At 35.0% G+C, this 14469-nt stretch overlaps 1 long non-coding RNA gene across 1 annotated transcript in view; it reads right to left on the bottom strand.

Annotated features, from left to right (window-relative positions):
* LOC125616910 overlaps window positions 1-13970 on the bottom strand; it is a 27724-nt gene extending 13754 nt beyond the window's left edge. Inside the window, exon 1 of the long non-coding RNA XR_007347695.1 lies at window positions 13924-13970. This is a non-coding gene — a long non-coding RNA (uncharacterized LOC125616910). The remainder of the gene's footprint in view (window positions 1-13923) is intronic.
* Window positions 13971-14469: the final 499 nt, after the last annotated feature.

The raw sequence follows: 14469 nt of genomic DNA, 5'->3' as shown, positions 1-14469 counted from the left end.
CCCCCCCCCCCCGCCAAAAAAAAAATTAATTCCACTTGCCCCATACATTTCATTTATAAGTAAAAACAAATAAATAAATAATAAAATAAAATTCATTAATAAAAATAATCGGACTCTCCTACACTAACTCACCAACCTTAAAGCAAGAAGCAGAATGAGAGCACAGAAGAGTTAAGTTTCCTCCCTAAATGGTTTGGTGGACAAAGCCAAAATATTTTGAGAACTATGAAGGTCATTGTTGACATTTTCTCTTGTGATATTTACCATTATAACCTCATTTGAGTCTTTAAATGAATTCAGAATAAAAATTCCATTGCACTGGCAGGGAAAAAGTCTTTCCTAATATGCACAACACACATGTCTACCCAGTGTATAAAACTTCACTGACAGGTTCTTTTGGAAGCTGCTGTGTCACAATAAACCAAAATGTATGCCCCATCTTCCTACATCAGACTAGACTGAGAGGTGCTGTATGGTAAGAGTCTTCTGGAGATTAGGCTAAATTAAACCAGGAAATCACACATGTTTTAGATATCCGTAATCCAATTAATATTGCTCTCTCTTAATCGACACTGAACCACCTGAACAGTGTCTGTTATATAATCTGGCTGAGACATGAGCAAATGCTTCCTGGTACACATGGTGGGAAGCAACATTTGTTTTTGTTCTTAGATTACATTACGTTTAAGTGGATCTTGAGGGATTTAAATTATGTAGGAACAGAAAATTGCCCTGCTTGGCATCTTTGAGAAGTAAGGCAACAGTCAGAAATTTCCTCACTAGTTGACTTGAACAGGATGTTATCACTATCTGTAAATGAATATTTTGTCACATTATTTCCCATTAATTAGGTGTCATTGACTCTCAGCCACTTTTTGAGACTCTGGAGTTTCCACACTCACTATCTTGACATGGACAAAGTCAAGTGGACTGCCAAAGTTATGAGGCTTAGGATTTGCTTTTTCTCCTTAGAAAAGCCCCTCTCTATCTCCAAACCTCAGTTTCCACATCTGTGAAATGTGAAGAATTTGCTTATTTCTCCCATATTTATTGAGCCTCTAGTATTTACTAGGCACTTTGCTTAGCATAAGAAAATGATTGCCAGAAAAGGTTTTTGCCATTAAGGAATATAACTGAGGCAGAAGGCTGCATGAGATAGAAGAGTAATGGTAACTATTTAGCCCACTATTCAGGGTTCTTTTGAGGGGCTAAAATGAGTGGAAAAGGACTCACATACTTAAAACATCATTATTACAATCTGTACTCCACAAAAGTTGTATAATAACCAATAATATGAAACAGCACCCTATAGTTTCTTCATTGTTTCAAATATAGAGGCTTCTCATGAGTTTTAGGTTTCTCCTGAATTCTCTTATGCTTTGAGATTGTAATAGAAATCTGAAGAACTGCTTTGTTGGGAAAATTGAATGTCTATGATTTCATAAGTGTTAGTAACTTGCTCCCTGACATGTTAACCACTTTTTCATTGCATTTCCATTTATCTGTTATATAGGAAAAACTCAAAGAACATTAAATAGAGGGATTAAACATAGATTCAGTTACTTATCAAGAAGGTTTCCCTGATATATAGTATTTCTATAATGAAAAAATATATCTAGATTTTCCATGCAACTTCACATTTTTGTTTAAGTGACTGGGATTTCATTAGATCCTACCTGAGAGTCATTGCAATTCAATGAAAGACCCTGATAAGTGGGGCCGAAAGAACTTGAGAGAATTATAACAAGTAAAATAAACCAAATTCAGAAAGTCAAGGGTGGTTGTGTTTTCTCTCATATGTGGACACTGGAGGAGGAGTGGGTGGGAATGGCGGGGGTGAGGTGTCTTATGAAAATAGATGGATAAGGTAGAGATAGGACACCAGTGGGAGGGAGGAGGGGAAGAAAGAGAGGTTCTGGGGAATGCAATTAACCAATGTTATGTTCATGAACAAATATGTCACAATGAATCCTATTATTACATATAATTATAATGAACCAATAAAATTTTTGTAAAGACTAATATTTTGGGACTTTTTTTCTTTAGTGCTAGTGCTGGAAGCTGATAAGATGATACTAACTCTTTAGTACTTGATGAAATATAAAGACAAATGTAATTTGGATGAAAGTATGGAAAATCTCAGGAATGCAGACAACCATGTCCTCCTTTTGTAGGTCTCACTTTGTAGGGAGTGAGGATCTGTGCAGGTTGAGGCACAAGTGCTTGAGGACATCACTTCTTTTCCATCTTTTCATTCTAGCACAAGAATGCTTGGAAAGCAGCCTTGGACTATCTAAAAACCAATCTATGGGAAATGAATGACAGCATATGAATAGAAGAAATAGGGGATCTAATCAAGGGCTATGATAGTTTTTCTTGAATACATTTCTTCTTGGAGTATAACTGACTCTTCCTTTCCATGATGGCAATTCGATCCATGGATGGCCTGGTAGCAAAACTGTTGCATTCATCATTATGACTATTGTAGGGAAATTGTAAAGTCAAATGTAAGATACAAAGCGATTGTGTGTTAATTTAGATTCTCACCTAGGTCTGATTTTTAATTTCTCAATTCAGGGGAAAGGCCAGCTTTTCATTTGCTGTAATGACACACTTTCAGATGGCATCTCTACATAATTTGACTTTTTGCTTCCTGACTGAAAATTTGTCTAATAACTAGTGAGAGTTAGAGAACTAAATAAAATATTGTGTTCAGCATACTCAATTTCTGTCAGGTTTCATCTCTTACTGAACAGTGAAAGATGATGCCTTGAGGCGTTCTTTCATTTTCATGGTTTGGGGGATTCGTGCCTATGTATTTTCCTTACAAATTTATGTTCTCATTTTAGTTCCTATTTCCATTCCCTTTGGTTTAAATCATTAGGTTATTATAAAACTTTTCCTGTTCCTTCAGTGAAATTCAGGAAGATTGTTCTTTCCATGCCAGGAATAAGTAGTAATGAGCAGAGAGCAGACTCATCATTTGTTCAAATTTGTCACACTTCTCCACAATTAATAAATATTTCATATACAGAAGATTTAAGGGAATGTTACATAAAATAGAATCTCCTTGTTCTGCTTGCTTTAACTTAAATAAATAAATAAATAATAAGAACTTTACAAGGAATTGAAGCTACCCAAGATATCTTTCCCTGGCCAATTACTCTCCCTCTCTTTCCTAAAATAAGCCCAGGTTAGGTAATTTCTTTTGTTATGGGACCTGCTTCAGAAAACACTCTTAAGTCCGAATTCAAATCAATGAGAGCTTTATTTACCTGGCCAGGGACTGTCACCCACCCTTATAGGCTGAAGCTCTGTGGGGAGAACAGCAATTTCCTGGCCTGTATTCTGGGAACTTAAAAAGACAAAAACAACAACTCAGGGGCTTTCCTTAGTGTCATGCAAGCAAGCCAATCATAGAAGTTAAGACAGCAACTCACAATCGCACCTTGGGTTTGAGCAAGTGTTAGACAACCGTATCCTGAGTTTGAGCAGGTAGTTAGTGGGGGTGAGAATCTACTTTAAAGTCTTGGGTTACCAAGACCACCATATCCTGGGTTGAGTACATTTTGTGAGGTACAAAGTATAGAAAACAATATATTATAAGAAAACAGCTTTCATTTTAGTTTCTCAGAAACAGCTCTTGTAACAGTTTTTTTTTTTTTTTAATAGAAGGCAGTAAAATGGAGTCTTAGGCCTGTTTGTGATAGTTCTTGCTTTATAATCATCTCACTTATCAAAATATTATATCTATAACCTATATTTTTTACTAATCTAAAACTTATAACTTACATTCTTTTTTTATTGGTTGTTCAAAACATTACAAAGCTCTTGACATATCATCTTTCATACATTTGATTCAAGTGGGTTATGAACTCCCATTTTTACCCCAAATACAGATTGCAGAATCACATCGGTTGTGTAACTTACATTCTTATTGATTGTATTTATCAGTTTGCACCATAACACTTTGTAAGTTTTTTTCATTCTAACTAAAATTGTATTTATCTATAAACAATACATAATACTATTCTGATATTTTCTAGCTTTACATATGTTTTAGTCAACTTTTTTACTGCTGTGACCAAAAGACTTGACAAGAACAATGTAGAGAAGGAATAGTTTATTTGGGGCTCATGGTTTCAGAGGTTTCAGTGCACAGATGGCTGACTCTACTGCTTTGGGTCCAAGTTGAGGAAGCATGGAGACCAGGAAGCAGATAGACCTCTGCTCACCAGGGACAAAATATAATTCCCAAAGGCAAACCCCTAATGACCTAATTCCTCTAGCCACACCTTCCTGCCTCCAGTTACTGCCCAGTTAATCCATATCAGTGTATTAATCCACTGATTAGGTTAAGGTTCTCATAACCCAATTATTTTGCTTTCTGAACATTCTTATATTGTCTCACAAGTTTCTGGCAGACACTTCATATCTTAAGCCATAACAACACAAATACTATTGCACTATATAAGCCACTCATTTACTCACTTTTCACTGTACTCTGGTTTTGAATTGGTTCACAGTGATACATGTAGTGTTTACTCATTTTAATGATTGTATAGTGCTTTATTGAACAAATACATGAAAATCTACTTAATAATTTTCTGTTGACCCACATTTTGGTTACAATGTTGTAACAGACATTTTATGTGTATATATATATTTTGTTCGAATGGAAAAAGTTTCTCTATGACTCAGTATTTTCATCTTGGTAAGATATTGGTAAATTGCTATCTAAAACGGTTGTGCCAATTGATTTTCCCATCACTATATATTTTTTTAAAAGTTCTTTTAGTTGTAGATGGACACAATACTTTATTTTATTAACTTATTTCTATGTGGTGCTGAGGATGGAACCGAGTGTCTCACACATGCCTGGCAAGCACTGTACCCATTGAGCTACAGCCCCAGACCAATACAAAAATTTTTATATTTTTTTTTCACGTCCATACCAAGCATTAGTAACCTCAGACTTATAAAAATTTTATTGTTGATAAATCTGAAATGATTTTACTGAATTTCAATAGTATTTTACAGATTACTAGCAAGGTTATGCATCTATTTTATTTCTTTTGGTTATTTGAGTTTACTTCCCTAAATTGCCTATTCATTTCCTTTACTCTTTTTCTGGATTGTTTGCATTTTTCTTCACAGGTGTTCTGGACATGTGTGATATGACAAATACCTTTTCCCTTCGACTGATTTTTAAAGAATGTATTTTGTTGACAGAAACTTCTAATTTTAATATAATTGAACATGTCAATCTTTTCTTTTGTGGTTGGTACCTGTTTTAGTCAGCTTTTTTCTTTTTTTTGCTGTTGTGACTAAAGGATCCGAACAGAGCGATTTTAAGGAAGAAAAGTTTCAGAGGTCTAAGTCTGCAGAAGGCTGGCTCCATTCCTCAGGCTCCAAGGTGAGGCTGAGCATTATCATCATGGCAGGAGAGTGTGGCGGAGACAAGCAACTCACATGATCAGGAAGCAGAGAGTCTCCACTGGACAGATACAAATATATACCCCAAAGCCACACCCCAATTCCCACTCCTCCAACCACACCCTACCGCTTCAATTACCACGAAGTTAATCCCATCAGGGGATTAATTCACTGACTGGGTTAAGACTCTTATAACCCCCAATCATATGTGAACTTTTGGGGAACACCACATCTAAACCATAACAGTACTTACTAAGTTTTGCATAACAAGTATTTCCAGAAAATGTTATATTCTCAATTTCAATTGTTGATTCCTAAATCCCTAAAGTTTATATTAAGTGAAGTTTTGGGTTCACAGCAAAACTGAGTGGAACTTGCGGAGAGTTCCCATGTGTACCCCATCTCCACACTGTCACTACTTACCTATTTACATCTAGCACCGTGATGATACATTTGGTACAACTGAGAGTCTATATTGACCTAACAATATCTCTTAAAGACAATAGTTTGTATTAGGGCTTATTCTTGGCATTGTACATCTATGGATTTTGACAAATGTATTCTGGTATCACAGCTTTAAGAATCCTATTTTTTACCTTTTTATCTCTCCCTTCCCTCAATCCTGGCTACCACTGATCATTTTACAGTTTTCGTAGTTTCTCTTTTCAAGTAATGGAGCATAGTTGGAACAAAACAGTATGTAGTTTTTTTTCAGATTGGCTTTTTCACTTAATTACATGCATTTGTCTCCTCTACTCCTCCATATTTTTTCATGGTTTGATAACTCATTTCTTAGCATTGAATAATATTCCACTTGAGGTACCACAGATAATTTATCTATTCGCTTATTGAAGGACAGGTTGCTTCCAAGTTTTAACAATTGTGAATAAAGCTACTATAAGCGTTCATGTTCATTTTATTGTGAATATACTTTTCAATTCATTTGGGTAAATATCAATGAGTACAATAGCAAGATCATATGTTAAGTAAGTATTTACTTTTGCAAAAAATTGCTAAACTGTCTTCCAGAAAGACTGAACAATTTTGCTTTCAAATTACTAGTGAATTAGAATGTCTGCTACAACACATCCTTGCCAACATTTGATGTTGTTAATGTTTTGGATTTTGGTATTTCTAATAGGTATTTGATTGTATCTCATCATTCTTTAAATTTTCAATTCTCTAATAACATATGATGTTAAGTATTTTTCATATGTCTCCTTAAAATCTATATATGTTCTCTTCAGATCATTTGCCCATTTTTAATAAAGCTATTCATTTTTCTAATGTGAAATTTTAAGAGTCCTTTGATATTTCAGATAACAGTCCTTTATCAGATGTGTCTTGCAAATATTTTCTCCCAGTCTATGATTTGTCTTATCATTCTCTTGACATTGTCCTTTGCAAAACATAAGGTTTTAATTTTAGTCCATCTTATCAACTCAGTCTTCCATGGATCATGTATTTGGCGTTGTATCTAAAAATCACTGTTATATTAAGGTCATGTAGGTGTTCTCCTATGTTATGTTCTAGGAATTTTAGGTATTTTATATATGGATTTATGATTCATTTTGAGTTAATTTATGTGAAGGGAGGGTATGAAGTTTGTCTTTATTATTATTTATTTTTATTTATTTTGGCACAACAAATGTATAGTTGATCAGAAAATAGAAAGCTCCTTAGAATAACAATCTACCACTACAAGTTTTATTCTAGCTTTATGGCTTTTTATTTTTTTCTTTTTTGGTAATTTCTTTCTCTAACAGTGGGAAAATACATTTTTACTATCCACAATAAATACTCATATGAAAATGGACTTTTGATAACTATCAAAGAGACATTTTCCTTTCTGGCCCTCTTTTTACTTCTAACTTCAACTACTTTCCTTATACACCAGACCTCAGAAAAGTAAGTTTGTCAATAGAGACAAATGGAGACTACCATTTCTGTAGAATGAATCAGTATTGATAAACAAACACAGAATCTAATTAGTGTTTTTAAGCAATTCCATTTTACAAGGTTAATTTCATATAGGTTTTAGAAAATAAATCATTTGATGGATTTTGCTGAGCGCAATGCTAACACCCTTTACAAGGATTCACAATAAAAATAGCAAACTGAGACTGAATGTACCTGGCAGTATATGTCAGATATGTCCTAGAAACTGAAAACAAACAAAATTAATATTATGCATTATTTTAATTTTTTAAAGGATGTTGGGAGATTCTTTCTGTGAATGATGCCATACAAAATTAGTTTGTACTGTTCTGGTTATGTGGTGACAAGAATAAATGAATATCAATTAGACATTTGATTTTCATTTATTTTAAGCTTAAAATGTTAGCTATATCATTTGAATAATGTATGTACCCATTTTAACTAATAGTCTTATTTTTTTTAGCTACTTAGTTTGGAAATGATAATTTTAGCTTTAAAGTATGTTTTGATTTGCAAATTTGTTACCCAATCTCTCTTCCTCATAAGTAGATTTCAAAACATTCATAACTTTAGAAGTGAAATACCTCTATTATGTTCATGAAAGTCCTCATCAGTGAGTTGATATCACATTTAAAAAGAAAAATAGAAACAACAGTTGCTGTAGCAAGTGTAAGTTTTAGACTCAATATTCATGAGAAGATTGTCTTAGGAGCTATCTTGACACACATAAAGGATGAATGCTGTTCAAGTTGTAAAAACTTTCAAGTTGGTGACTATCAAAGTATGCACAAGGGAACATGAGACTTGAATGAGGGTGTTATTTGGTGACCCCAAAAACACACGAGTGAGACAATGAAAGTTTGGAGGAGAAATAATTGGGTTATAGCTTTAACCTAATCAGTAAATTAATCCCTAATAGGATTAACTAAGTGATAACTGGAGGCAGGTGGGGTGTGGCTGGAGGAAGTGGTTCATTGGGGATGTGGCTAGGGGGTGTATGTTTTGTATCTGGAGAGTAAAATGTCTTTCTCTGCTTCCTGATCATCATTTGAGTGACTTCCCTCCACTACATTCTTCTGCTGTGTTGTTCAGTTTCACCTAAAGCCCCGAGGCAACAACGTGTCGGACTTTTACAGACTGAGACTTCTGAAAACATGAGCCCTCAAATAAACTATTTCCCCTTTACAGTTGTTCTGGTGGGTCTTTTAGTCATAGCAGCGAAAAAGCTGACAAAAAAAAAAAGGGTAAAAAATTTAAATGTTATTCTAAGGAGCTTTCTTTTTTTCTGATTGCAAGGATTGATAAACTCTCAGATACGCTCCTAAAGGTGAGGTTTCAGATTTTTTTCTCAAGATCTTCATAAACTAATAAATTTAGAATTCCAACATAAGTTAGGCATCATCTCACCTTAATATAAAGATGCAGACTTAATGAGCCCCCAAAGATTCTATCCTAGAGTTAAGATTCTAAGAATGCCATTTATTTGTACGATTTATACTGGAATAAGACCAAGGAGATTATTGGCTCTTCCTGTTCACACAGAAGTAACACGTCTAAAAATGATGGAGCAGAACTCAACAACACACCCATATGTTGGTAGATTTGGGACCAGAGCTCTTTATGATATGGTAGTATAAAGGGAAAAATGCCTTTTCCTCATCCAACACAAGATTCATGGTTGATACCCATATAACAAAAAGTAAGATTAATAAGAGAGAAGTAGAACAAATTTATTTAACTAAAATTTCATGTGACATTAGAGCCTTCTAAAGACCCAAAGACTATAGGAAAACTGTATTTTATGCTTGTTTAATAAAGAATAAATAGCTCTGTTGGAGCAGGATTGGACAAAAAGAGTAGAATATAGTGGTAATTAACTGGGGGGAACTAGCAAGTCCTTTTTGTTCAGATTCTTCTCTGCTTCTTTATTCTTTTCCTGGATATAAGCAAGGACAATTGTCACATGAGAGTCTTTAGGGGAGAAAGGTGGGAGAATTCCTTTTATGGCCTCAGGGAACAAAGGTAGTAGAAAGTTAGAGAGTGATTTTCTATCAGGTGAAATGTTCATAGAGTAGAGTATCAAGTTTTGAGCCCCAGCAGTAGAATGATAAAAACAGTAAGTACATTTCATAATCCTAAAAATCATTTGGATCTGTATGTCATTCAACTATTATAATAACTATGTTTGTACTTTGCCTCCTAGGAAACAGAGGCACAGAGAATTCAGAATACTTATCCAAGGACAAGAGGCAAAGTTGGGACTTGAATGTTAACTTTTTTTCCACATAAACCCATAATCTTTTCAGTTTCCTGATGCCTTTTGTTTGAGAATATTTGGAATGAAAAATAAATTACAGACATATGGAAGATTCCATTTGTTTAGACTCAGGCAAAAATGCACTTGTTTCAGGGAAAGAAACACCACGTTTCAGTAGCTGAATTTGGGCCAGCATTTCTCAATGTGCCCTTCAAAGAACAGTTGTTCCATACGATAATGGAAGGTGTTATACTTTATTAATCAGAATTTGGCTCATCCTTAAGTAAAAGAAAAGAAAAAACAATAAAATGATACCGATGTATACAGGATTGAAATTTATTTCTTTCTCATATAAAGAAGACTGGAGATGGGCACTGTGGGACTGTGGCTGCATTGGTCATGGAGCCAGGATCCTCTCTCTTGCAGTTTTGTTGATTTTCTGAGCCTCGTTCTGGTTCAACTGGGAAGCTGAATTCTGTCCAGCTGAAAGGAACAGGAATGAGTCAAAGAAAGAAGGGCACCTTACCTATAAGAGTGTTTCTAGGTTTACACTTATCATTTCCACTTTTATCTCATAGGTGAGAACTTAGTTACTGGGCCAGTGCTAGCAGTAAGTGGAGATGAGAGAGAAAATATTTTGGCTAAACTGCAGTGTGCCCAGCTAAAACAAGAATTCTTCTAGAAAAGAAGGGATAAATAGATATGAGAATTGACTTGATTAGTAACTGCAGCATACCCATAATTGCATGCTCTGGTACAAAAGAAAGAAAAATAATTTTTGTGATCAAATAAGGCCCAGAAATGCTAGGATAAATAGTTAAGCAAGTCTCTTCAATACCAGACTTTTCAAAAACACTAATGCACATTATAAAACTCCTAAGAATGAGATATACAACATTAAGTTCCCATGTATACCTGACTATATAACTCTTACCTTATAGAGCTTTTCTTGGAATTAATGGTCCACAGAATATACTTCAAGGAAATACTGCTATGAACTGTTGAATCTAGAATATATAACTCCTGTTTGTTCCCAGCTGCTAATTTACTAACTGAACAAAACACTGGACCCCCTCTGACTTACTTAACTTGATTTTATTCTTTGTCAATCAGGGATATAGTAAAGCATACATAATGGACATGACTGTGGAGTAATTTGCAAATATAAAGGATTACAAAAATGCCAAGTAATTTTGGCTATTAAAGAGAAAAATTTTAAATTTCTGCTGAAAAAAATATGTTGAACAATTTCCAGGTAGATAATTCAGCATTCTATAATAACCCTATTAAAGAGATGCTTTTTGAATTACACAATAAAAATAGCTACCACTTCTTGAGCACTCAGAGAACTCAGCACTGTAACTGGGCTACCCACAAAGGTCCTATGGCCCTGAACCAGGCACCTCAAGAACATATTCATGTTTACCTGGCCATTGTATATGTTCTTGAGTTTAATGGAACTATTGTCTACTATTGATTTTGTTGCTTAAGATTTGGGGTTTACACCAAAAAACCATTTCTCAGGCAAATGGCACAGAGCTTTATTCCTGTTTTCTTCTAGCAGTTTTATGTTTTATATTAAGATTTTAATCCATTTGAGTTGATTTTGTATATTTTGTGAGATAAGAATCTGAGCTCATTCTTCTGTATGTGGATAACCAGTTGTTCCAATACCATTTATTGAAGAGAATATCTTTTCTTTTAGAAAGCATTGTATCATCTAACATAAGTCAAGCAGACACAAAATGCTCTCTGCTAATGTATAATCCAATCTAACCACATTGAGACTTTGGGTTAATTTCACAGCTTTTCTGAGCCACAGTCATATCTTCTGTCACAAAGGGAATAATAATAATAATATCTTGTCTGTCTTTTGAACAATTGACTACAAAAGTTCAAACAAATGGAATTATATTATGGAATTATTTCAAGAATGCTATAATCCTAGATGATAAGGAAGGGATCAATTATCTCAAGTCTTATAGTTAAGGGGCAAATTTATAACCCTGCAGACTGTTTCTCTATATGCATTTTAAAAAGTGTTTCTTCCAGTCCTCTCTGTTGCAAAAATGTCAACTTCATCTTTCTAGTAGCTCTGACCAAGCACTTAGGATTATCTGTTTCTCTTTTGTAGCTCTCACAGCCAACTCAATTAGGAAACACCTTTTTATTTCTTCCCTAGTTTGCCACCATATTTCTGACATGCCTCATGAGGCTCTCTCACCAGGACAGCTGCAGTTAGCTTCCAAGTCCCCTAGCTTCTCCCTGATCCATGCAGTCTGTTCTCTATGCATCAGCTGGAGTGGTCCTCTGAATACACATTGCCATTTATGTCTCTTCTTTGCTCAAAATCTTTGCTCCTAAGACTTTCAGTTTCATTCAGAATTGAAGGCAAAATCCTCACCATGACTGTAAGAGCACAGCCCGCACTTCCTCACCTTTCAGACTCATCTTCATGTTCTTTCTTCCTCCTTTGGGCCACTCTAGATGCACTGGCCTTTACCATGCGTTTCTTCTGCCAGAAACACACTTTTCTTAAATTTCCATATGATTAATTCCCTCCTTTCTAAAGTTTTTGCACAAATGTCACTTTCTCAATGAGGTTTTTCCTGTCTACCCTGTTTAAAACTACAGTCTATTCCTTCAAAGGGATGTTTCCAACTCCCGCTCCTTGGTTTATATTTTTCTATATCATTGCCACCCTCTGACATTCCATACCAAACATATACTTATTATGCTTTTTATTTATTGTATTTCTTCCTTTCTCAGCTCAGTGATGCAGGGATTTGTGTGTGTGTATGTGAGTCTTTTTTTTTTTTCTTTAGTGTATTCCAAACACCCAAAAGAACATTTTATATATAGTAAATATTCAATATTTCTTAAATATTTTTTTTTAAATTTTAATATTTATTTTTTAGTTATCGGCAGACACAACATCTTTGTTTGTATGTGGTACTGAGGATCGAACCTGGGCGGCACGCATGCTAGGCGAGCGCGCTACCGCTTGAGCCACATCCCAGCCCCTCAATATTTCTTAAATATTAAGTGATTGAGTTCAGAAGGAAAGACCATTAAATGGGTCTTATATCTGTTTTATGGCTACAAAAACTGAGATGGGAGAGGTCAAATGACTTCTTCAACATCATACAGTGAGTGGCTCATAACTAAACTATAATCTTTGCATTGTACCACTATAGAGTCTCATTTCATATGATTATTCTGATTGCAATGTCCAAAGTTAGAGAATGAGAATGAGAATGCTTCAAAAAGAAGGGATTGTTGGGCTGGGGATATAGATCAGTTGGTAGAGTGCTTGCCTTGCATGCACAAAGCCCCAGCACCACAAAAAAAAAAAAAAAAAAGATTGTCAATGGCCTCAGAAAAACCAGGAGGAATGAAGATTGAGAAAAGTAAAATGCTATGGTTCTTTGTAACTGGGTGATAATTACTTTTGCCAAAGATATTTCTAGAGTTTTGGTGCTAAACCTAGACAGCAATAGATGATGGAGTGAATGGAAAGTAAATTAAAAACAAAAAACCAAAAACAAACAAAAAAAACCTGAGGGCATAATTATTCTTCATAATATAATATAAATATTCTTCAAAAATTCTAGGGAATGAGAAGGAGAAAAGACTGTAGTCACATGGAAAGGCAGAATTATTTTTCTTGATTTTTTTTTAAAATTCAGGTATATTTATAGGAAGAGGAAAGGAGGTAGAGACTGGTTAAAAAAAAAGTATAGGGGAAGAGACTTCTTTCTAGAAGAGTCAACTTAGTGGCTAAAGTGAAGCATCAGCATTCATGGATTTCCCTGGCCCAGGCTGTGTCTACTATATTGAAAGTCACGGGGTCTGTGGTAAAACAATAATTCAGTTAACCCACCACTTCACTTCTCATTTTCCCTTACAAGAAACTGTTCCCATTCTCTTCAACAGTTTTTTTCTAGTTACCACTTTCCACAACCCTCCTACCCCAATCCCAAACGTGTCTGTCTTCTCCCTTTGAAGCAGTTGCCATTGCCTCCAGTGCTAGTGGGAAGGACCATCCAGCAGCATGAGCTCTTCCAACTTCCCTCCACCTCACAGCATTAGCACTGGTTTCCTTCCTTCCCTCTTGTCTTGATGGAAAAGTATCCCACATTTCCCCCAAGTTTAAAATGGAAGTCTATGATTATATTCCATCTTTAAAAGACATTGCTTTATCAAATTTTCTTTCAGAAGCTCTGAAACTCATTCACCAAGTTCCTTACATTTATAAACAGAATCTCTGGAATATAGGATATTCCCACTACAGATCACTTTCCTGAACTTTTAACCAACATCTAATGATGTCCTTTATCTAGCAAGCATATATTCAATTTTTACTGTATTGGACATCATATTTGGCACTGAGAATTCCCAAGGGCAACAATCTCAGGATATAGATCAGCAAACATACAAATATAAACTAATTATAATATCATTTATTAAGCATAATTATGCAGATTTTTGCAGTAAAGTGAACCTATATGGGATGCCCTCATCATAATTTTTTTTTCGCAAGTGACAAAAATTTTCCTTCTTCTACGTGCATTTAAATTGGGTTTCTGTGGCCTGAAGAAAAGATTGATAAACTCAAGTATATCTAAGTAATAAGTAGCATGGAAAGTTCCCAAGAAAACTTTATGGAAGAAGTAATGTGTGAACTGAGCCTATGAGTAAGAATTAGGCACTAGCCAGAGGAAGGGGACAGAGATGGGTGTGAAGATGCAGTGAGGAACAGCAGGACAGAGAGGACACCATGAACCAAGCTTTGCAGTGAGGCACAGTGTAGTGTGTGTGGAGGGAAATGTCCTTTG

The sequence above is a fragment of the Marmota marmota genome, unplaced genomic scaffold, assembly GCF_001458135.2.
Source record: "Marmota marmota marmota unplaced genomic scaffold, marMar, whole genome shotgun sequence".
In the NCBI taxonomy this organism is placed as follows: domain Eukaryota; kingdom Metazoa; phylum Chordata; class Mammalia; order Rodentia; family Sciuridae; genus Marmota; species Marmota marmota.
This window is presented reverse-complemented; position numbering and strand designations above follow the sequence as displayed.